Source organism: Cibotium barometz, chromosome 51, assembly GCF_041138505.1.
Source record: "Cibotium barometz isolate CiBa-2024 chromosome 51, ASM4113850v1, whole genome shotgun sequence".
Lineage (NCBI taxonomy): Eukaryota > Viridiplantae > Streptophyta > Polypodiopsida > Cyatheales > Cibotiaceae > Cibotium > Cibotium barometz.
The window spans coordinates 19256582-19282608 of record NC_141096.1 but is presented as its reverse complement, the minus strand read 5'-3'; the positions used below and the strand labels follow the sequence as shown (position 1 = coordinate 19282608).

Genomic DNA, 26027 nt, shown 5'->3' with positions numbered 1-26027 from the left:
TTAGGAAAGTCTCCTTTTAATATGGTTTCTTATTACATACTTAAGGAGGAATTTTTTTTTATGGAAATGGATTTGTTTGATTACACATCGAGCAAAGAGTTCAACCAATTAACAAGATGCAGTCCAAGTTGCCAAATGATGATGTGAATTGCCAGATCTTGAGCAGGGTTGATTTGGCACGTGATGAGGTTCTTCATGATCATGTGGGAAAAAAAATTAAATGGAGGATTGTGGTGGACTTAGCATGGTCTATGTTTTGGGTTAGTGGACAATTTCTTGGATTCCTTGAAAGGCACGATCTTCATCATTGTCACATTCAGGGGTTCGCATTTGATTTGGATATACCACATCTAATGATGATGCATGGTATGTTCCTTTCTTCTTCGACAAGACATGGTTTTGATAGCACAATGGTGTGGTAGCTCTTAAAATTCTCATGTTATTTATTTGGTCATCATGAAATCTTAGGCTCAAATTTGGGATTATGCATATGTTTACGAGTTCCTCGTGTGGTTAGATAGATATTTTTTTAGGATCAAGTCTATGTATGGCTTGTGCTTAGATAAAGTGTCTTCGTGCTCAAGGAAAATGGGGGTTGCTTCTTCTTTTGAATCTTATGTGGTTCACATAATTTTGTTTTTACAGAGGATGAGGATGCCTTTGGGTTTCTTATAGTAGTGCCACAGTTACTAGGCACAAGGATAGTATTTGGGTGTTCTTGGTTAACATTGACAATATAGATAAGTTTCTTGAGGCTAACAGTGTTGAGGAGGATGAACGTATCATTCGGGATTTTCTTGCTCATATCACACATGCAGCTGAGGTTACACATAGGTTTATGGATCATGGGTTTGATAACCGTCAATCTGTACTTATGGTGAGAGTACTATAAATACTTTGGGGGGTACACACATTCTTGTTTACTTCTGTACAGACCTAGAGCTCGTGTGTTGATGAGGATAATTGGAAGGATATATTTGCAACATCTTTGGCCACACATTCATTGTGTAAACATGAGTTGGCTCGAGGTGACAAAGTGGTTTATGATTGATGAGTTGTTTAAGTGGCTTGTGTATCGAAGTGAGCTATTTGATGATCCATTGATTGAAAGCAACATAGTGTTCAAGTGGTTTGGTTATGACAACGAAGCTTATAATGGTACTTTGGCCTCTACTAGTGAGCAACAATAGAGTTTCATCATCGACCTTGTTACACCTACAATGACCTTCATCCCTCATGATTACCAATTTGGGCTACAAGTGCCAAACTCGCTATGTACTTCATTTGGGTAAATGCATGGTATGGTGGCTCATATAGCTATGTCCATGGACACTAGCTATTGCACTATATTTCAAGGGTTGGTTTATGTTTCAAAAGTCTCAAAAAAGAATTAAATTAGATTATATGTATAACAGATTTGAAACTCCCACATAGTGGGGTTGCTACGTGGGTTTCCTCTTTCTTCAGAAGCCTTTGTTGCTTCCCCCTCCCTCTCTGTACCTATCTCTCTCTGCCCACCTCGGATCTAAAACTCCCACATAGTGGGGTTGCTATGTGGGTTTCCTCTTTCTTCAAAAGCCTTTTTTGCTTCCCCCTCCCTCTCTATACCTATCTCTCTCTACCCATCTCAGATTTGAAACTCCCAATACCATTAAGCAAGTCCTTAGTAATGAACAGATTCTACCATATACAGAGGACAAATCAAAAAGTCTCTCTCTTTTGGTCTCTGCAAATCAGTAGCTCATTATAGGTGTTGAAGACTCCATGATCCTTGGATGAATTGTTTTTGAAGCGCAGCACTCTAACAATGCTTGTTCATGGATTAAATCATGTTTTTGGATATGGTGACAAAGAAATCAGCCTTCTTCAAGCTGCAAAGCTTCTTAACATTCACCCAAGAAACCTTTATGCTACGGTAAGTAGAGCTAGTAGTGATGCTCAGGCTTCTCCATTGCCACTAGAAGCATGTAAAAGAAAGAGGTCCCACTCTAGGCTGACTGAAGAGGTTAAGGAAATAGTAGTGAAATTTTGGACGGAGCATACAAGGGTGTCTCCAAATAAGAAAGATGTTTGTCAGCTTCGAACTGGCTACAAGCAATCAATCGAACATCCAGTACACTTGTTGGATGAATCTTAGGTATATACCTCCATTGTGGATAAGAGCGTATTTTGTTATTCATGTCTTGAATATCATCGTGTAGGTCATGGATTACTCATTGAAGAATGCTATATAGCTCACAAGACCCTAGTATAGCACATTGACTAATGCAGAGGGCTATTTTGCATGATTATGTAGTAGTAAATAGCAATCTCTATATGAGCTATATAGCATAGTTAACCAATTACATAGTGCATGTTGAATGACCATCCCTAATATAGCATGATCATGTAGTAAATAGCAGTCTCTACGAGCTATATAGCATAGTTAACCAATTACATAGCACATGTTGAATGACCATCCCCTAATATAGCATGATCATGTAGTAAATAGCACTCTCTCTATGAGTTATATAGCATAGTTAGCCAATTACATAGCACATGTTGAATGACCATCCCTAATATAGCACACATCATTAAATCATAGGGTTTATTGTATAGCCATGTACTCGTTATATGGCATTGAACCAGTTATATAGCATTTGTACAATGATGTATAAGCCTAAGATTCACAAATAGCACTGTGCATGGGCTATATAGCTGAAAGAATTACTCATAGAGCACATGATCACTCAAGCATAAAGATATGTTGCATATCAATGTTTTATGCAATACTATCATTGTACCATCTTTGTGTTATATAGCTCACAACACCTTGGTATAGCACATTGACTACTAACCCCAAGGTTATTTTGCATGACCATATAGTACAGTAGTCACTTACGAGCTATATAGCATAGTTAACCAATTACACAGCACATGTTCAATGACCACCCCTAATATAGCACATGTTCAATGACCACCCCTAATATAGCACACATCATTAAAGCCTGGGGTTCTATTGCATAACCATGTACTATATAGCACTCTCTACAACACACAACCAATTATATAGCACTGAACCAATTATATAGCATTTGTACAATGATGCATAAGTCTAAGATTCACAAATAGCACTGTGCATGTGCTATATAGCTCACATTTACTACATAGCAATCAGTATGACAGTACTAATGCATAACCATGTACTGTATAGTAGCTAACCTACTTTGTGAATACATAGCACTGTGCATGTGCTATATAGCACTGTGCATTTGCTTATCCTTCATCTACAAATTCTTCGTGGTCTATGTTCCTTGCACATGGAGTATTTTTTGAGGTTCAAGTCTGCTTATCCTCATCTGCAAATTGGCCAACGCTCATTCGAGAAGCTCAAACCTTTCTTTGTGCCCCCAGGCTAAAGGAATGGAACACATGTTGCTGTGTGTACCACATACAAATGTTATACCGAAAAGATGCCTTCAATCGAATGCACTCAGATGCTTTTGGCCTTCATGGAAGCTTGTGCAAATGTCATTGTATTGTTTGCAAATCAGTGGTGGCAGCCAAGGGAAAATGTGTTGCACACGAGCACATCATGTCTAGAATTACAGAACTATGGGAATCTTATCTATGCGCAAAAGGAAGGAGGATTCCACATACCATCAATTCAGATGTATCATGGGGCAATGCAATAAATGCGGTGTTAAAAAGCTATGCTTGTGTCCACATGAAGAAAAGGAGACAACAAAGATAGTCACTGTTCAGGTCTTTGAGGATATTCAAGTTCAAAATAGACATGATGTAACCAGACAATGAAAAGTGTTGTCCATCAAGCAGGTTGTTATCAAAGAGCTATTAGTGATGCTGAAACACCACACATCAAAGTTCATTAAGCATAACTTCAAGTACAGATTGCAAGCTGATCAGTACACAGGGAGTGTCTCAAGAATTTCCCTACAGATGTCATAGTATCTGTAATAGATTTTGCTCAGAACTACTCATTCAAACAGCAAAATGAAATACAGTCCATGCGTTCGCACTCAGATCAATGCACAATCCTTGTTCACATTACATATAAGCATAGTACAAGCAATGACCAAAGCATAATCAAGGAGATGCATTTCTATATCTCTGATGATAAGAAGCATGATACTCTCTTTGTGCAACATTGCTTCCAACTTCATAATCGATTGCTTGAAGACCAGGTTTTGAAATTTCGAAAGCACTAATTGTGGTCTGATGGTGCAACTTCATAGTTTAAAGCTTCCTGATCATTCTATTTTGTTAGTTGCTTTTACAAACTGACAAGTGTGGAGATGACTTGGAATTTTTTTGCTTCAGGCCATGGCAAGGGAGAACATGATGGTGCTGGTGCAGTAGTGAAGAGGACATTAACGCACTAACAACTCAAGTCTAATGGTGTAGTTCTTCAAAATGTTGCTGACGTTGTAGCTTTCTTAATGAAAACTATGTCTCATGGTGCAAGTAGCTTGTATGCCTGCAGTAGTAGCAATGGTCCCCAGATTCACCAAAAGTTTTGGTTAGTAAGTGCAGATGATGTGGACAGGTCTAATGCATGGGGATGTGCAACACTCAAGGGGACATGATCCCTACATTCTGTGTGTGGGTTTTGCAAACTAGACCCAACACCATAGTTGAAAACAAGAAATTTAGTTTGTTTCTATAATGCAATAATAGTTGGTCATTGGAGATCATGCTCTAACAAGTCATATGTCCAGGAATGGTCACATATTATTCTCAAGCCTATAATAGAAGGGTTGGACATGGAAGATATGTAAGAACCAATCAATATACTAGATAGGGTGGCTGAGTTTGAAGATGAGAGACCCATGTTTGAGGGATCATTGGATATGCTTAGCCAACTTCTTGTCGAGGGAGACAACTATGTAGTCAACGCAGAGGCTAATAACAAAGAAGGAGTAGATTTCTATGTGCTGAAATGTGTAAAAGAAAAGTGGAAGATAGAGAAGGTTATTAAGGACACTTGGAAAAACAAGTGTTCTAGAGGCACCTATATTGTCACACAGGTCTTTATTATAAGCAGCACATGGAGAATCCCAATCACTACAAACTACTCGATGACAAGGGTGTGAGCCACACATATTCTCACCTAGTTAGGTCAATCAAGTTTGACAGGATGCTGCATCTAAGATATATTATTTATCCCCTCAACTTCACAAGTCCATTTACAATGCCATGCTGTATGAGGCTGCTTGAAAGATTTTCTATGTATCCTTTTTATATATTAACCTTTCTTTGAAACCTTGCAAAAACATTGTTGAGAGAGTCTCATGCAATCAAATATGTATGCAGGTTCTCATTTCTTAAACCTGATTTGTTAAATCTGATTTGTATGCAAGTCATTTCTTAAATTTGATTTGTGGAGGTTGTCATTAGCAAAACCTTTGCAAAGTTTAGTTATACTATATAGCACAATTCCTATACTATACAGCATAACACATTGCCCCTCTCACCCTAAGTTCCCCATGTCTAGTTGTGCTATATAGCACAATTCCTATACTATATAGCACAACACAATGCCCCTCTCACTCTAAGTACACCATCTAGTTGTGCTATATAGCACATGTACTATACAGCACAACACAGTGCACAAGACACAGAACCAAGGATTAAGCAAGAAAAAAAAGCATAGACAAAACAAGATCCAATTCTAGTTGAGCCATAAATCGTATAAGAACTTTACCAGTTGTATTATATTCAAGTTAATGGGGCTGTTACAAAAATGAGGGTGTATACAAAAAGGATAATATGGGGTTGTATACAAAAAGCCTCTCAATGCAGGGCTTAGTTAATGCTTGCATATTTCATTGCCTTCGTTGGTGCGAGCGTCCATAGTATTCGATGACAACAGCAGATACCTTATCCTTAGGATTATACATCATGTTATCCCGTGCATAATTCCAGGGATCCTTAGCACACCTCCACTTGACCATCCATGGAATCAAGGTCCTCATCAAAAATTCTAGCTCTTGAGATTCATCCTTCAGTTCAAACGAGGGTGGACATATACAACATTCCCAAGGGTTGTTCATGCTTTTGTACCGTGTGTCATCGATCAACAAAGTGTCTTGGGCAAAAAACCATGGGTGCCATAACAAGAAGTCATCCTTAATCACCTTCAAAAATATTGGTTTGTTTGTGGAATCAGAGATGGGGATACCTGTCACATCTCTCAAGGTGAATGGTGCAACCTGGCATCTCTCTTGTGGCAAAATATCCACAAAAAAGGACTTTGTAGTTTAGGAAAACATGCCTTCAACACTGCATATAGGTTGTCCTTGACCATACTAGTCCATAAGGCAACATGAAAGTGTGTCGCAACTGCAAAGAGGAATCTGAGAGCATCAGGCCTTACAACATATGGAAATTGAGGCTTTATATCCTCTTTTGGGGGGGTGATGATGTGGTATAGATTGGATACTTTACCATCAATCCATGTTTGAGGGACTCCCCGATTATATGTTATTCTATACCTTTCACTAGCAGACCATTGACATCAAGCAATATGCATCGAGTCTTCACACGCAAGGGCGTACATATAACATGACATGGGATTGCTGCTCATGTTCTGTGTCCATGTTAACATGCTCCTCCACACTGGCATTGTTCTGTTCCACAGTGTCATTTCAACACTGCATATAGGTTGTCCTTGACCATACTAGTCCATAAAGCAACATGAAAGTGTGCCGCAACTGTAGAGAGGACTATGAGAGCATCAGGCCTTACAACATATTGAAATTGAGGCTTTATATCCTCCTTTGGGGGGGGTGATGATGTGGTATAGATTGGATACTTTACCATCAATCCATGTTTGAGGGACTCCCTTTGTAGTTCAGGAAAACATGCCTTCAACACTGCATATAGGTTGTCCTTGACCATACTAGTCCATAAGGCAACATGAAAGTGTGTCGCAAAACTGCAGAGGGGAATCTGAGAGCATCAAGCCTTACAACATATTGAAATTGAGGCTTTATATCCTCCTTTGGGGGGGATGATGATGTGGTATAGATTGGATACTTTACCATCCATGTTTGAGGGACTCCTCGATTATATGTTATTCTATACCTTTTCACTAGCAAACCATTGACATCAAGCAATATGCATCGAGTCTTCACACGCAAGGGTGTACATATAACCAAGACCATTGTCATGTTCTGTGTCCATGTTAACATCCTCCTCCCACACTGGCATTGTCCTATTCCACAGTGTCATTTCTTAATCTCAAATTGTCATGTTCTGTGTCCATGTTAACAGCCTCCTTCCACACTGGCATTGTCTTGTTCCACAGCAACATTGTCCTCAATGTTGGCAGCATTGGCACCATGATGGCTATTATCCTCCTCCACACTGACATTGACATTCTCCTGAACACTGGTATTTTCTACAGTGACATCCATAGCTGTGTCTATATTAATAGCCTCCACCACAGTGGCTTTCTCCTCGGCACTAGCGTTGGCCTCTGCCACAGTGACATCTCTGGAACCTATGATGTTTCTTTACTACCTTCATCACTAGAAACATCCACAAAAGTAGCATCACTGTGTGGTTGGCTTCTAGACCATCGTCGACAGTGTGGATCCATCTTTGTTTTCCTCATAGCCTCTGGTTACTACTCAGTTTTTTATTACCTACAACATATTATTCGTTTATGCACATGCATGTCAAATCGGAAAGAATAGGAATAACCATCACAAGAAGTTGTTCATTTCCACTGATGATGGCTACAAAAGGAAAATCCATGGCATGTGGCAGTTGGAGGAATAAAAGAACATTCATTAAAAAAATGAATATAGACACTTGCAAGAATAGGAAAGCCATAACAAAAAGTTGTTAAAGATGGTGGCTACAAAAGGGAAATGCATGGCATGTAATAATGCACAATACCATGATTAAGCATACAACTTTTGCTTTGCAACACAATTTTTCTTTTTCTTGCCAGGATTAAGGGGACATCAAATTCTTCATCACCTAGTCATTTTAGGGTGGATCGTAGGCACTTTGGGGATGGCTTCATAGGTTTTGGGGAGGGGGTTCCTCCAAGATTCTTTGCCGCTTTGCTTATCTCCCTAAGTGACTCGACATATTGATCATCCAATGTTGACTCTACCTCACTCTTGCGTCGCACCTCTGGGGTTGGGTTTTCTTCAAATTGAGAACACCCCACCTTGTCCAAACCAGCATGAGAGCATTGTTCTACATGTATACATGTAAAGACATTAGAAGATCCCTAAAGAAACTTGAAAGATACAAGTTTTTATTAGGAATATATAAAATAAATTTACCAGCCGCATGCATTGACATGTTCTCTGGTACTTGCATGGTCTCCTCTGTCGCAAAACCAGACATCGCTTTGTCACTACCTAAAAATGCAAATTTAATGTATTCATTACTCCAAACCATCAATGTGGAATACTTGCTCCAAACCATCAATGTGGAGTACTTGCTTTGTATACCAAGTCAGCAACTTACCAGAACAGGGCTCTATCTTAATAGTTTTGCAACAATCTGACCTACCATGTGCTTTGCCCTCTCAGACACTACTTCACTCTATAGCCAGGGTATGCACATACACCTTCGGATATGCACACATGTAAAAAGTAGATCATGTGATAAACATGGCAGCAAGGCAAGGAAAAGGCATCAAGGGCCGCTGCATCAAAAGGGGATCCACATCCTACACAACTATATGAGCCAACGACACAGGCTCCATTGAGAGGATCAGTAACTACAATAGGGGGAAGTGGACGAAATGCATGCAGCCCTGATGTCTCAGCCATCCTCTTTAGGCCAGCACAAAAACTGGTGTGTGCAGTTTCCTTTGTCAGTTCCTCCTCAAAGCTTATCGATACAATCTACAATACAAATAATAGAAAGAAGACTTCAATCTCATTATTAATCATGGACAGTCCTAACACAATCTAGCTATAAAATCTAACTATATGACAGTATATAGTTTATGCTTCATAATACAACTATATAGCAATCATTATCCTTAAGTGGAGGCTTCACTATAGCTATATAGCAATCATCATCCTTAAGTGGAGGCTTCACTATAGCTATATAGCACATATCTCCCCTTGATGAGACCTCCTGAATGCTATGTAGCAAAGGTGTGCTATATATAGCATAAGGTGGTCCTTAGGTGGAGGCTTCACTATAGCTATATATAGGAGATATCCCCCCCTTGATGAGGCTTCTTGAATGCTGTATAGCACAAGGTGTGCTACATAAAAGGAGCCTTTCTATGACACAATCTTTCTTACATATAGCATGTGTTGTGATATATAGCACAAGGTGTGCTAAATAAAAGGAGCCTTGTTATGACACAATCTTTCTTAGATATAGCATGTGTTGTGCTATATAGCAGAAGGTGTGCTACATAAAAAGGATCCTTGCTATGACACATAATCTTTCTTAGATATAGCATGTAATGTGCTATATACCACATTCTCTACTATATATCACATTGCTATATAGCATCATCAGTACTGTATAACATACTCATTATGCTAAATAGGATCATGAATGATCTTTAACATATTCATTGTGCTATATAGATAATGTACCATGATATATCTAAGACAAATTAGGCACACTAATTCTGCGATATAGGAAGCCTACCATGCTATATCTAGGAAAAATGATCTATATAGCATACACTGTGCTACGTAGAAAACATGCCATGCTACATCTAAGATAAATTAGCTATATAGCACACCAATTGTGCTATATAGCAAGCATACCATGATATATCTATGAAAAAATTCTTATATAAAGCATGGTAATTGTGCTATATAGCAAGCATACCATGTTATATCTAAGAAAAATTTCTTATAGAAATCATGGTAGCTGTGCTATATAGCATTATTTGTGTTACATCAAAATAAAGTTGATACACAATAGGTAACCGATGCTATATAGTACACTAGCAACATAATGTAGATAAACAAATATTAAAAATATTTATAAGGCACACACCTTTTCATCATATACTTTTCATCATATACTTTCATCTCTAGCTTGGCAATTTCATCCTACGATGTGGCCTGAAATTTTGCTACTATGAGCTTCATGAGGCAGTCTCAATCACCTTGATCTATGGCAAGTGCAAGCTCCCACTCGAGCTGACTAACGTAGGTGCTATTGATTTGCTAAGCACCCTCCACCCTATGCAGATTCTCATTCTATCTTCTAATGTCTGCTTTGATTACTCTATAGAGCATCTCACATTCCCCAACCTTTGAACCGCTGCATTGTGCAACTCAACCAGCTCACTCAGCTTTGTCTGGGTGAATTGAAAGGGTGTTGTCGAATGTGGATGTGCACATGGACATTTTACAGTATATTGCTTTGCATCATCCTCAGATACAATCATCATCTACTCTTCCCACTTTAAGCGCTTCTTTTCCAGAGTGTGTCTCTCCTCACTGCTCTTCATTTCCCTCTCTGCGAATGGAGCCCAAGCGATGGTGTACTGCTCCTTGCTCTCACCCCTTTTTTCAGCCTCACAATTCTCCAAGGCAAATGCTTTTGCAAATTGATGCCCGATCTCGTAATTGAGTGGTCCTTCTTGATAGACATCCCAATGTCAATGGACCAAGCATTCTACAAACTCTGGCTTCACATGATATGATTTAGTCTTCTTGCTATTTCCTAGAAGGGGCTTTGAGCACAAAAAAATAGAGCTCCAATTTTCATGAGAGATGTCATTCTTCCCATACAAGGGGTGTGGGGATCCACTCCTACCATGGAAAGACCCCGATCTTCATGAAAGTCCTATGCATGGCGACAAAGTTTTTTGTGGTGAGGTGGGGAAACTTCCTTGATCATGGATGTGCTTCCCTCTACTTTCCCAAAAGAAGCTTGTGACTTCATTGAAGGGCCTGACCTTCCCATCCTTCACTGCACCACATGCCAAAAAAACACCGAGCATTGGATGCATTAGTATTCTTGAATGAACACAAGGAGAGAGAGAGAGAGAGAGAGAGAGAGAGAGAGAGAAATGAAATGCATGCAAGCTTTTGTGTGTGTGTGTGTGTGTGTGTGTGTGTGTGTGTGTGTGTGTGTGTGTGTGTGTGTGTGTGTGTGTGTGTGTGTGTGTGTGGGAGAGAGAGAGAGAGAGAGACCTGCAATATTTTGGCAACGTGCAAACTATGTGTGTGTGTGTGTGTGTGTGTGTGTGTGTGTGTGTGTGCGTGTGTGTGTGTGTGTGTGTGTGTGTGTGTGTGTGTGTGTGTATTGCATGTGTGCAATAGGTAAACAAGCAAACCTGTCCAGTGAACACATAGAGTGGGCAGACAGTAGAACAAATACAGAGCAAGAATACGTGGCAAAAGGAAGATAATGTTTTAGTCCCACCATAGTCCAAACGAGTTTGAAATGACTGTGGGCTCATTATTGTTAGTAGTGGATGTCCTACGCTTGTTATGTTAGTAGTGGGGAAGATGGTAGCCCTTCCTATAGTAACAACCTCTGTTATATATCTCTTTCATAAAATAGTTTAAAATTGTTATGTGCACTAAACCTATGCTATAAATTTGGGCTATATAACTCATATAGTATTCCACCATACCATGCTTAGACCCATTTATGGTTGTATATTTTACGTGGTGATTGCCGCTTATATATTAAAGGTGCACCACATGGCTTAGTGGATGAGGTTTACATCAACATAGCATTATTTTCTAGTCTTGGGTTTGCCCATTGTGAATTCTAAGGATTGGGGATAAAAGCCACTTTGTAAACCTAAAATGTATTCTTTTGAGTATGGTTTTGAGATTTCAAGAGAGATTGGAATCTCATTTGGCTTTGGTGAAAGCTTAGAGCTCTTCTCTTCTATCTTACCTATCTCTTCTCTTTCTCTTGCCTATTAGCTTGCCTCCAAGCTTGTGTGAGTTGTTGCTTGCCTATCAGTTGCTTGCTTGCCTATCAGTTGCTTGCTTGCCTATGTGTGATTGTATATGTGTGAGAGGTGTGTGTGAGAAGACAGAATGAGAGTCTGTATGAGGGAGGAGGAGGAGGAACTCGACGGGTACACTTGAGGCATGGTGATGGCATGACGAAGTTGAGCTACGAGAGCATGCTCCTTCAACACCATGGCCACGAGGAATCCCTAAATCAGCCAGTAAGAGGTAAGTGGAGTTGCCTCATTCTATTGCATTATTTTTCTCATGGCATATTGAGTTTCAAAAGAGTTCGACTCCCCGAGGCTTGAGAGTAGAATCCTAGTGAGAGGCTGGCCACACCGGAGGCTTTATAGATTTTTATTGATTGATTTTTTATTTTTTGGTGCTTTTTTTCCCCGCACAATAAATAGAGATAAGCCACCACCCCATGGAGACCAAATAGAAATCCATTTCTCAAGACCTGAAAAGGCAACAATCAAACATCCTAGAAAAAGTCAATTCTTCAGAGGTTAAACATTCTCTTTGTAATTGTTTGTTTTTACGCTCCTTTCTCATCTTTTTTTTTTAATATTTGCTGTGTGGGTTAGTTTATGTGTATATTTCCTATAAGTATGTACAGAATTACAACTCCACATATTGTGGTGTCAGAACCCCCCAGTACCTTGTGGTCGGGACATCCTAGCACCTTGCTCTGCCCGTACCGAAGCTCGCCATAGCAGGAAAACGCACTTCCTTTCCGGAGCGCAATCTAACCATCCACTATCTGTGTGGGAGACATCCAAAGGCTTCGGAGGCTGAAAACCAACCATCCTTTGAGGGACAGGAGTCACTCCGAACGGGGTAGTCCACCGGCGTCTACACGAGCGATCCCTTTGCATATGAGCATGAAGAATTATCGGGGAGTAAAGATTCTAGGGGGCACAGCTATAAAAGTTGATAGAAATGTCTCCCATCCTATCTCATGTCATCGTCAGACTTCACGGAGACTTGTGTTTGCCTTTTCTAGACATCCTTTCAAGCTTCTATCCATGTGGGGTTCTTGCTCAAGAGTACACCTGACCACCACTTAGGGTAGTTGTTTGGTAGTTGAGGATTAAAGGTGGAAAGGGTCTTTCATAGACACAAATTAGACTTTCAAGTTCTTGAAAAGGTGGCAATGTTGATACAAGAACTTGTTGATCAATAGACCCTTCCTCGAGTGGTGGCATTTCTAGAGGTATTTGTGTATATGGAGCCTTACTAGAGAGAGAGAGAGAGAGAGAGAGAGTTGTGAGCTACGCACACAGGTTACCAAAGAGAAGAGAGCAAAAATGAGAGAGAGAGAGAGAGAGAGAGAGAGAGAGAATGTGCACACACACACATTCAAAAATACTCACACACTTGGAATCTTGATTGTCCCCTTGGGTCACCAACACATAGTAGTGCCACAAGGAAGTGTGTGCGTGGCACGACTCTCTTAGGGGCTTGGCACCATACATGGCTCTTCTTTGATGGGAATGGGTTTGGGCAGAGGACCACTCCACGTAAGCTAGGTATTGTCTCTCACTTTAGTGTGTCCACTTCTTCAGTGCTAGTGTCGGCATGTGTAACCATGTGAACGAGGTGTAGCCCAAGCCATTGCTCTCCATTCCTACTTAAATATTGGGGTTAGCATTGGAGGCACAACTTTTGGTCTCCCACTCCCTCTAGTTTAGCGTTTATGATGGCATGGTTATAAAGGCTTGTAGTGCAAGATTTTGCAACTTTAGAATACACATGTAGGGGTTCCCTTCATAGTACCTCGCACTTCTAGAACCTTTGTTGTGGGACCCAACAGAATATTATCTATTGGGTGTGAAGAAATCAGGTTCGGGATCATCACTTGACTCTTATTGGTTTACGAGATTAAGGTGAAAATCATGAGGTTTTTGGCATACAGATGGAAGCCATTCCCTTATAGAAGCCTTAAGCTTTCAGCATCTTGACGAGCAAGCATGTTGAAGTGGCTAATGATCCTGTCGCCATTGAGGTGATTGTCACTCTCTTGCGATAATCCAAGAAAGCATGTTTCTATCCTCTTTAAGGAATGACATTAGAATTTAGGGATGGAGTTGGGGCACTTGGTGCGATGGCTCTATGAGGATACTTAACAACACAATGTGGCCCTTACAATGGAAACAATGTGAAGATGTAACATGCATGACATGTTATTGAAGTCTCTCTATCTTTGTTGCACCATAGTTTGAACAAGGAGGCATAGTAAACGAATCATATTCTTATATAATTGAAATCTCTCATATTCTTATATAATTGATATCTCTCATATTCCATAGTCTTAGAGTCCAAGGTCAATGAGTTTATTGGTAGGTGGGCTTCAAGATGAACTTGTTGGGGTGGTAATACTGAAGGTGGGAACGGAGGTGGGTTTTAGGATGAACTTGTTGGGGTGGTAGTATTGGAGGTGGGTACGAAGGTGGGTATGGTGTTAATGACGATCTGTACATACCTCTCAGGAAGGGATTTTGATAAAGGGTACTAGACTATGTGGGAATGGAGGTGGGTTTTAGGATGAACTTGTTGGGGTGGTAATATTGGAGGTGGGTACGAAGGTGGGTATGGTGTTAATGACGATCTATACATACCTCTCAAGAAGGGATTTTGATAAAGGGTACTAGACTATGTGCTAGTTTAGATGTGGAGTTGGGGCACTTGGTGTGATGGCTCTATGAGGATACTTAACAACACAATGTGGCCCTTGCAATGGAAACAATGTGAAGATGTAACATGCATGACATGTTATTGAAGTCTCTCTGTCTTTGTTGCACCATAGTTTGAACAAGGAGGCATAGTAAACGAACCATATTCTTATATAATTGATATCTCTCATATTCCATAGTCTTAGAGTCCAAGGTCAATGAGTTTATTGGTAGGTGGGTTTCAAGATGAACTTGTTGGGGTGGTAATACTGAAGGTGGGAACGGAGGTGGGTTTTAGGATGAACTTGTTGGGTTGGTAATATTGGAGGTGGGTACGAAGGTGGGTATGGTGTTAATGATGATCTATACATACCTCTCAGGAAGGGATTTTGATAAAGGGTACTAGACTATGTGCTGGTTTAGATGCATTTGGAATGGCTAGGAAGGTGGATATTTAGTGCTAGGGGTTACCTTGGCATCAGGACATGGGTTATGGTGCCAAAGTCCATCGTGTTTTAGTTTCCTTTGGTACTAACAATGGGTTAGTAGGGTGGATAGTGGGGGTTACATTGGCATCGAGATCATGGGTTATGGTGGCAGAGTCCATCACAGTGGCTAGTGTGGGATAGTGAGGGTTACCTTGGCATCGGGTGGCTAGTAGGGTGGATAGTGGGGGTTACCTTGGCATCATTGGGAGCATGGGTTATGGTGCCAGAGTCCATCATGTTGAGTTTCCTTTGGTACTAACAATGGGCTATTTCATGGTGGTTCCCATGGTGATGGTAACCAGCACAAACTATTAATGATGTCTAGGCCTTAGCAAAATGGGCACTTTGTACTTGTATGGTTTCAGTGACAAAGTACATACCAAACCATATCTTTTCATGGAAGTAAATGTGGGTGTCCAGCTTATAGAGATGGTCATAAAGGCTCTTACTCTTGAGACCAATCATAAATTGATCAAAAAATGATTAGTTATCTAGGCAATTGTGGGGGCTATATCTCATGTGGAGATACTTGTGTATTCTCGCGTTTGGTCTTGCATTATCTCTCCTTTTTCTTATGCTTAAGCTATAGATATGTGCTATGGGGCCCATCTGGCTCCATTGGGCAAGAATAAAAGTGTGTCTCAAGACCTCATACTTTCAAGTGGGTTAATTTCCCTAAACCATTGGCCTTCTTATCCTCAAGGCAAAGTCTAAATGAATAGACTTTGGTGGGGTCATTAATTCTATCCATGGCTTTGTAAAGTTGATCAAACTTCCGTAGGTGTTAAATGGTATCTCCAATTCTATCAAATTTGGTCAGCATATTTCATATGTGGATTAGATTTGTTTAACCCAAATTAGCTTCACATTGGCTAGGGGGAGGTGTGTTTAATTGAATCGGAGTCAAGGTAGGGGTTGTGTTCTTTTAAGCTATTTGGAGATACTTGCAAGGTTGATGGTTATACAAGTGATGGGTTATACCATGGGCCAATCTTGTGCCCACCATGTTGCCCCCATCTAGAATTCTACCTAGAGGGTTATGGTTATACTACTCCAATCTCAAATATTTTTCAAAGACAATTGATTTTTTCACTCTCTTTGCTACTCTCCCACAACATCCTTTTTCTTCGTGAGTTAAGATCATGAGATACAAATATGCATGGCATGGGACTTTTCACATAGCTTCATTAGAACTTGCCAACCTCTCTTACTTGATTGATTTGGCAATATCGACATTGGGGATAAAGGCTATTTGGTTCAATAACTTGTGTGGCCAAAGAGGCCACAAGAGGTTCTCGTTGCTAATTTGAGGTGCATCCAAGCAATAGGTCTTCCCATACCATGGGCTAGGCTTGTGTCCATTTCCATGGTTCCCCCATAGTTCCGTACAATGGGCCAGGCTTGTGCCCACTGCCATGTCCAAAATTTTACCTAGCGAGACAAAAAAGGCTTGGTGCAAGTGATAGAGATGTTGGTGAAAGTTTTCCTACTATATGTGTATGTTAAATGTGTATCCCCTAGGTGTATATTGCATGGGAAATGGGGCAAAGGAGTGCTAGTGTAGAAGCTCCTTCCTATGAAAACTCCAACACTTTGCTTTCTTTGTCTTGTTCTTCTTCTCCTTTCTTTCCTCCTCACATCATCCCCTTCTCTTTGCTATGATTCCATGTTATGTGGCCTTTTGCTACCTTTTCTTTCGCTCCTCTTACTCTACGTATCGCATTTTTTTCTTCTTTCCTCTGTACTCCTTCTTCATCGCTTGCTTTTCTTTTTCCATATTCTATTTCTTTTGTTTTTGTTTGCCCCTTCTCCCCCTTCTCCTCCTCCTCCTCCTCCTCTCTCTCTCTCTCTCTCTCTCTCTCTCTCTCTCTCTCTCTCTCTCTCTCTCTCTCTCTCTCTCTCTCTCTCTCTCTCTCTCTCTCTCTCTCTCTCTCTCTCGCTTTTCTTTTTCCATATTCTCTTTCTATTGTTTTTGTTTTTCCCTTCTTGCCTTGCTTCTTCTTCTTCTTCTTTTCTCTCTCTCTCTCTCTCTTTAATGGGTAGTGGTGCACTTTTCATAGCACACACTCTCTCTCTTGACTCCATCTGATCACACTTTTCATAGCACACACTCTCTCTCTTGACTCCATCTGATCATGGAGCTGAACAGATGGCAAGGTTTCATCATCGATAGGGAGAAGAAGTCAAGGCATCTACCTGTGAATGCCCCTATGTGCAAAGGGAAATCGGCACCTTCCATTGGTGGAGGCCTCTGAGCTTTGCCTATGCCTAGCCATGCCTCCAAGCTTTACCTATGCCCACTTTTAGTGGCCATGCCCCTCCCCTGGCCTTGTGGCCTTACAATCAAGGCCTACATTGCTTCATTTTTTCCCCCAAATTTTTTTAAATCTTTCTCCAAGATTTTATGAATTTTAATTAGAAAAAATAAAGTAGAGGTTGCTTTTTTATAAATAAAATAAATAAATAAATAAGAAAAATTAAAAATTAAGGGGAGAGGGGGGACTTCAAGGGGACTTATGTCATGAAAATTTAAAATAGAAAGGGATACTTACACACAAGTGCACACACATTTACACACACCAAACGTGCACACACACACACATTCACAAACACATGTATGTATGTGTACACACATAAAACACCCTTAGTACACACTTGCACACACACACATAAAACACCCACACCAAACGTGCACACACACACACACACACATTCACAAACACATGTATGTATGTGTACACACATAAAACACCCTTAGTACACACTTGCACACACACACACACATAAAACACCCTCGACACACACGTACACATGCACACACATAAAGCACACCCACCTGCATGTGTACACGAGTCTTACCAAACACCAAGCAACCTTTTCTGAGCGAGGTGAAAATTAGAGCAAAACTTAGCAACAAACCCCAAAAAATTAGGACTAATTTGACAAACTTTTGAAACAGATCATGTCAATCACTAGATTTGCACATCAACAAAACGCAATATTCACATGTTAACCATAGAAATTTGAAATACTACACCAACTACATTTTTGTTGCAACTGCAGAACATGACCCATGCTTAATGGGCTCCAAAAAATGTAGAGCTCAACAATATCTACATTGAAGAAGACCGAAACAAAATCATCAATCATGGCTCACAAGCAAACACGAAAACCATGGCCTACTTAGTTATTAAAGTGATGATATGGCCTACTTAGCATAAGGCCGAATTGGTAACAACTTGAAACTTTAGTATATTTTCCCCTAGTTTTGATTCTTTCTCTCTCTTCCTCCATCACTCCATGCCAAAATGTGTAAGTATTTTGAGCCTCTAAATTAATATTGGGTGTATTGATAAGATATGTTACAGGGTGGTATACATTTAGTCTGTAAGAGAGAGAAGCTCTTCTAGATCTAAAGAGAGTTGTGGCACAACATGTAAGAAGGAGAAATACATAGTTCAAGACATGGGAAGAGTGTTGTGAGTTGCAGGGTGTCACCTACAATAAGGCATCCGGAAGGGCCATGGCTCTCCCGACTTCCTATGTGTCCAAATAAAGAAGACTATACTGATGTATGCAACCCCTACCTTCTTACCTTGCTAGTATATAAACCCAAAAAATGGTCGAATCTAAGACAATGTTGCAAGTTTGCATTCAACATAGAGAACCAATCAACAATGGCAACACCACATCTGTCTAAAAGCCCCCACTCTCATACTAACCCTACGGAGAGTGATGTATGATAACAATCTGCTGCCATATCTCCAGTTCTTATATACGAAAGTACCAATCCATCCAACCAATAGTTTCCCCTACCACATAAGGCAAAAAAATATATCAAGATTTTATTATATTTGCAAACTGCACTTCGCCCAAAACCCACTGGGAGGAAAAGTAAACTGAACACATGTGAAAAATATCAAATGTATTTCTTCAATAAAGTCAAAGGGCATGTGGAAAGAAGGGTAATGAATTGATTGGAGGTGAGCAAGATTTCCAAACACATAGTTATTGTAGAGAGCCTCCTACACATAGCTCAAACTACTATGAATGCTTGAATTGGATTAGTAATGGCTTTGCAATATGGTGTGTGCAGCTCTTTCCCCAATTAGTGATCAGCTTTTTCTAGATCTTGGAGCATGTTGTTCTCTGTTATTAGATATGGTGCAACACATGGATGTAGTTGGAATAGAGTGTTACCATATTATAGTAGTGATGTGTGTGAACACACTTAGGACCGCCGGGGCACTTTTTCCCTCACTAGGAGGTTTTTTCCCCCGTGCATTGTATATACGCCCATTATCTTCTAGGGCTTGTTATCTTTCATTTTTGGCACTCATAATACACTACTGTGTTGTGCTCAAGCTTCCTCATCTTCTTGAAGTTGTGTGTGCATTCCTGCAACCCTAATTCCAACAATTGGTATCAGAGCAGGCTTCCTCCTCCCGGGCAGCATCACCGGCACCTGCCGCTTCATCTCCTCCGATTGCGACGAGGTTTCACGAGCGTCTGCAGGTTAGTATATGCCGTGGGATAGCCCATAGGGCTTGTTTGTTTCAGAATTTTGATCTGAAGTCATTTCGCCCTCCGTTTTTGCATTCCAAGTACTGCGCAGGCAAAATCGTCCTACTGTGCAGATTTTCTGTCAAGATTAAAATCTGCAGGACAGGTGCCCATTCGTCTGTTTTGGGCTGTGCTATATAGCACAGGTCGATTTTATACAGGTTTACCTCTTGCAGACAGCATTTACATCTAGTAGTACAGTCATTGGCCATGGCTGACAACAATGATGTATTCCGCATGTTGGCTGCTGAGGATAAGTTGGATGGCACCAACTATCCATTGTGGGCATATATGATGCGACATGTATTGGTAGCAAAGGGGTTATGGAATATTGTGCAGGGTATTGATGCACGTCCTATTGTGGCTGGGAATGCTGCAAACACATCGGAAACAGGTACTGTTGATGATGGTGCAGGCACAAGTGCTGTAGCAGCTGTTCGAGAACCACCACTTTCAGCAGAGCAGATTCGTTGGGATGGTAGAGATGCGCAGGCTCATGCCTTGATTGCGCTGTCTGTCAAACGTACCATTATCCCACATATTCGCTCCTGCAGGACTTCTAAGGATGCTTGGGATGTACTTGCCACATTGTATCAGGCAAGAAATGAGGCTCGTGTTGCTTATCTCCGAAAACAGTTGGAGAATGAGCATATGAACGAAGGTGATTCTATGGATAGCTTTTTGACAAAGATCAAGGATTTCAAAGAGCAGCTCATTTCTGCAGATGAAATCCTGTCAGACAGTTCACTTGTGCAGACTGTTTTGAATGGTCTACCAGATTCTTATCAGGGTTTTGCTTCCACTCTTCGCTTGATGATGAAAGGCAATCCCAATGCCTTATCATTTGAGGAGTTAGTTTCTGTTTTGCTGCAAGAAGACCAGTCAAGGCAAAACAGGAATATTATGCGTGTCGCAGATCAAGCTTTCGTTGCTAGTCAGAGAAGCGGGAAAGGTAAAGCTGGCTTTTCTTCTAATAAGCAGAAATCTGCAAATGCTGCGCAACTAAAGAAGGAAGACAAAGATGAGAAGAAGGGTGACAAACAGAAGACATTTTGCAAGTACTGTAAGGGAAATGATCATGTCATCAAAGCGTGTCCTAAGCTGGCTGCGAAAGAGGCTAAGAAGAAAGAGGCTGGTATGGCTGTTGCAGATGCCTCTCCTTCTAACAATGAATCTGCTAATGTTGTGCTAGATACAGAATGGGCATTCAATGCGCAGTGCAGTTATGACCCATCTTTGCATGACACATGTATGTCTGCAGTAGATTCAGATGTATGGTACTTTGACAGTGGTGCCACTAAGCATATCACCTCGCAGCGCAGTTTATTCACTTTCCTTGAGTCTGCTCCCACAGGGAATACTGTCACTTGTGCCAATAACTCCTCTTATCCCGTTAAAGGAGTTGGACAGATTGTGCTCAATGTTGCAAATGGCAACACCTTTACACTTTTTGATGCATTGTATGTGCCAGGGATCAAAAAGAATCTGCTGTCAGTCTCCGCATTTGCCAAAACAGGTTTGGTTGTAAAATTTGTGGATGACAGATGTACTGTTCATGATCTCTCTTGTGGTGACATCATTGTAGCATCTGGTTCACTATGTCGAGGGCTGTATAAGCTCAATATGGATGGCAAATGTGTAGAGGATTCAGCATGTGCTATTATGGATACGCAGGCTATTTCAAATGCAAAACTGTGGCATGCACGTTTTGGTCATCTGAATTTTGCAAGTTTGCTGCGCCTGCAGAAATCTGAAATGGTGTCTTCTTTGCCTAAGCTTGAGGCACCTGTCAAGCATGTTTGTGAGGGCTGCATATTGGGTAAAATGCAGTGTGCTTCCTTTCCCAAAGATGGATCAGTGAGAGCTGAACGCAGATTGCAGCTTGTTCACAGTGATGTTTGTGGTCCCATGCAAACTCCATCATTTGGAAACTACCTTTACTTCGTGACTTTCATTGATGATTTTACCAGGCATGCATGGGTATATCCTTTGAAGGCAAAGTCCGAAGTGTTTTTGTGCTTCAAACAGTTTTTGGTTATGGCTGAAAATGTGTCAGAAAGTAAGATGGGCACCCTCCGTTCAGATCGAGGGGGGGAGTATATGTCTTCAGAATTTAATGCATTTCTGGCTGAGCATGGGATAAAACACCAATGTACAGTGCCGTATACACCACAGCAAAATGGTGTGGCTGAGAGAAAAAACAGGTCTCTCATGGAAATGGCAAGATGTATGGTTAAGAGTCAAAGTCTACCACATGGTTTTTGGCTTGAGGCTGTCATGTGTGCCACTTATGTACTAAACAGGTGTCCCACCAAAGCATTACAGGTTGTCACTCCATATGAGGCTTGGCATGGCCGCAAGCCATCTGTTGGCCATTTACGTGTTTTTGGTTGCCTGGCATATGCATTAGTGCCTGTGCAACATCGCAGAAAATTGGATGACAAAGCTGTCAAATGTATTTTTGTTGGATATAGTGCTGAGAGCAAAGGCTATCGTTTGTATCATCCACAGACAAAGCACATTTTGGTTAGCCGTGATGTTGTATTTGTGGAAGATGCAGTTCAGCCCTTGGTTTCATGTACTAAGGAGACAGATATCAGCTCACGTGATGTCTATGATACATTGTTGCCTCTTTTCAGTGGTGCACAGTCAAGTGCAATACCTCATGAGGCAGTTTTTCAGCCTATGCAGGTTTTAAATGATGGCACAGATCAGCCTATATTTGATGCAGATGTGCATGATGCACTTGAGGATGAGAGACAAGAGATTGAGGGCTCTAGGAATATGCCTAGATGGCTGGTGCAGACTTTGCGTGACAGCAAGTTGGATGCCCCTTTGTCTAGTCGCACTCGTTCTGGCTCTCATGGTGCCTCTTATGCGTCAGATTGTTATGCATTGGCTGTTTCTAGTATGTGCGATGAAAGTGAGCCTGTTTCATTTGATGAGGCACAAAGTTCAGAAAATTGGATGGCTGCTATGCAAGCAGAATACGATGCTATTATGAAGAATGGTACATGGTCTTTATGTGACTTGCCCCCTGGCAAGAAGGCCATTGGCACTAAGTGGGTATACAAATTGAAGCGTAAGCCTGATGGCACAGTGGATCGCCATAAGGCTAGGCTTGTTGCAAAAGGTTATGCTCAAGAGAAGGGCATTGATTTTGATGAGACTTTTGCTCCCACATGTCGTATGACCACTGTTCGTAGCATCTGTGCATTAGCAGCTCATAATGGTTGGAATGTACATCAGCTGGACATAAAGACTGCGTTCTTAAATGGAGATTTGCATGAGGAGGTGTATGTATCGCAGCCTCGTGGTTTTGTTCAAAGAGGGCAGGAAAACAAAGTGTGCAGGTTAAAAAAGGCTTTATATGGTTTAAAGCAAGCTCCACGAGCTTGGTATGAAAAAATACATGCATATTTGACTGCACATGGGTTTCAGAATAGTCCAACAGAAAGCACTTTGTATGTTAAACGTGTGGATGGTGTACATCTAATCATTGCTCTCTATGTCGATGACATGCTGCTCACAGGACCAAATGAGAGTCATATTGCTGATTTTAAGGCTGATTTGAATGCCTCTTTTGAGATGTCAGATTTGGGGCATTTGCATCATTATTTGGGGATACAATTTAAGCAGTGTGATGGAGGTATTGCTTTGTGTCAGACAAAGTATATTGAAACATTGTTGCGGAGATTTGGCCTTGAAGACTGCAAGCCTATTGCTACTCCAATGGAGACAGGTTTGAAGTTGAGTCTTCATGATGCTGGAGATCACTTTGATGTCACACTCTATCAGACAGCTGTTGGTTGCCTCATTTATGTATGCATTACGAGGCCAGACATTCAGTTTGCAGTCTCACAGGTGAGCAGATTTATGCATAGCCCAGGCATTAAGCATTGGCAGGCAGTGAAGCGTATCTTTCGCTATTTGAGTGGTACTCGGCATCTTGGGTTGTTTTATCCCAAGGGGGGATCATTGCCGCCAGATTTACATGCTTTTTCAGATTCTGACTGGGCTGGTTGTTATAACACACGCGTGTCCACGAGTGGTTTTTGCTTCATGCTTGGAAGCTCATGCATATCATGGTTGAGCAAGAAGCAGCCTACTGTGGCCACTTCTAGTTGTGAAGCTAAGTACAGGGCAGCTTTCACAGCTACAGTTGAGTGTGTGTGGCTCAGACGCCTTATGGCTGATTTGGGTGTTGGGCAGCCATCTGCCACCACCATCTTCACTGACAGTCAGAGCGCATTGGCAGTTGCGCGAAACCCAGTGTTCCATGCTCGTACGAAGCACATTGAGGTGCACTACCATTATGTCAGGGAGAGACTCTCTGCAGGAGAGATCAGTTTGGCTTATGTGCCAACACAGGATAACCTTGCAGACCTTTTCACAAAGGCTCTGCCTCGTGAGAAGTTCGAAGCTTTTCGCAAAGCTTTGGGCTTACTCCCTTTTGTGGATTCGTCCACATAGCTAGACACTTCCCTATACATGAGTGCTAGCTCTTGTTCACCGCATCACTCCAGGGGGGATTTGTTACCATATTATAGTAGTGATGTGTGTGAACACACTTAGGACCGCCGGGGCACTTTTTCCCTCACTAGGAGGTTTTTTCCCCCGTGCATTGTATATACGCCCATTATCTTCTAGGGCTTGTTATCTTTCATTTTTGGCACTCATAATACACTACTGTGTTGTGCTCAAGCTTCCTCATCTTCTTGAAGTTGTGTGTGCATTCCTGCAACCCTAATTCCAACATAGAGAGCTTTTCCCTTATAGAAAGCCACGAGCCAACATCTCTCTTCTTGGGGAAAGGTTTTTCATCAACCCCAAAAGCTAGCAGTGTAAATGATCTCGTAGCAACAAGGCGTGCTGCATGCATGCTTTGACAGTGCTGCCTGTGCTAGTTATGTCGGGAGTTGTTCTCTCCGAGATCTTTCTATCTAAGGCTATGGTGAACATAGACAAGGTGGATCTTGAGGAAGGGGAGATTCCAATAGCCCCGAAGAACCAACTATAGCACTCTTGGACCTTCTGGTATGACAACTACAGTGCCAAGTCCAAGTAGAAGTCCAACTATAGCCAACTACACCAGCTACATCATGGTTCTCGTGGTGGTGGCAATGAGCACAAAATTGGCCTTAGCAATGAACACTATGTACTTTTATGTTTCTAGCATTAAATTATTGTTATTATCTAGGCATTAGCAATGGACACTCCATACTTGTATGGTTTTGATGATAAATTACACACCAAACCATATCTCCTCATGGAAGTAAATGTGGGTGTCCACCTTGAGGAACTGCTAGTATTGAGGTTTCCCTTAGGGCTGGCCCTTGCTGACCTATTGTGTTAAGTAGATTTTCTAGTTATTTGTCTATGCTTGTGTCCTTGACTAGAACTCTTACTGGTGTGTTGGTTTGGGCTCCTTTTGAGAGCTGAGAGGCTTTGGATGATGCATCCCCTATCTCTTGGTTCGGGTGTGATAACCTCTACATCCTTGTCTTGCTTTTCTCAACTCTTTACTACTTTCTCCTGACATCCCTTTCCTTGGCGAGTCAAGATCATTAGATGCTAATGTGCATGGCATTAGACTTTTCCCATAGCTTCAATAGAGCTAGATGGTGTCCCTTGCTCGATTAATTTGGCGTTATTGAGCCATAAGGATATAGAGGCTATTCAGCTCAGCAATTGGTATGGCTAAAGAAGAGGTCTTAAGAGGTTCTTGTTCATTGGAGGAGGATCCATGCAATGGATCATCCATACCAAGGGCCAGGCTTATTCCCCGCCATGGTTCCCTTATTGAGAATTTTACCTAGATGGTTGTCAACAATAAGGCTTGGTGCATAGAGATGTTATGGCTTGTTTTCCTATAAAATGTGAGACGTTTGTGCTGTGTGTGTCTGTCTAATATACATCCCTCACATGTATATTGCATGGGCAATAGGCCAAAGGTGTGCCCATGTAGAAGCTCCTTCCAATGAGAAGTCCAACACACTGGTTTCTTTTACTCTTATATTTTTGCTTTCTTTGTCTCTTAGACATGGTATGGGATAGGAAATTGAGTGTTAATGTGTAACAAGGGTGTGGTCTATATATGATAGTTGTGAATGAGGTTAGGTTTTCCATATCCATGATAATGGAAGAATTTAGGACCTATTTAGCATGCACTTTTGGTACATGGAATCCAAGTAATGGGTCATACCCATAAGCTAGTCGCCATAAGAAGTGGGTTGATTGAAACCTAAACAATGACTCTATGAAAGGACAATGAGATCATCAGTGCTCATGTGATTTTTGTGAGAAGTTCTCAGTGGGAGAAGTGTGTTGGATTGAAGCATTAACAATGACTCTATGAAGGGACAAGAGTTTAA

General features: G+C 41.2%; 1 pseudogene; it reads left to right on the top strand.

Moving 5' to 3' along the window:
• The first annotated feature begins 1013 nt into the window (after nucleotides 1-1013).
• LOC147609400 (uncharacterized) lies at nucleotides 1014-5217 on the top strand (annotated as a pseudogene).
• Nucleotides 5218-26027: the final 20810 nt, after the last annotated feature.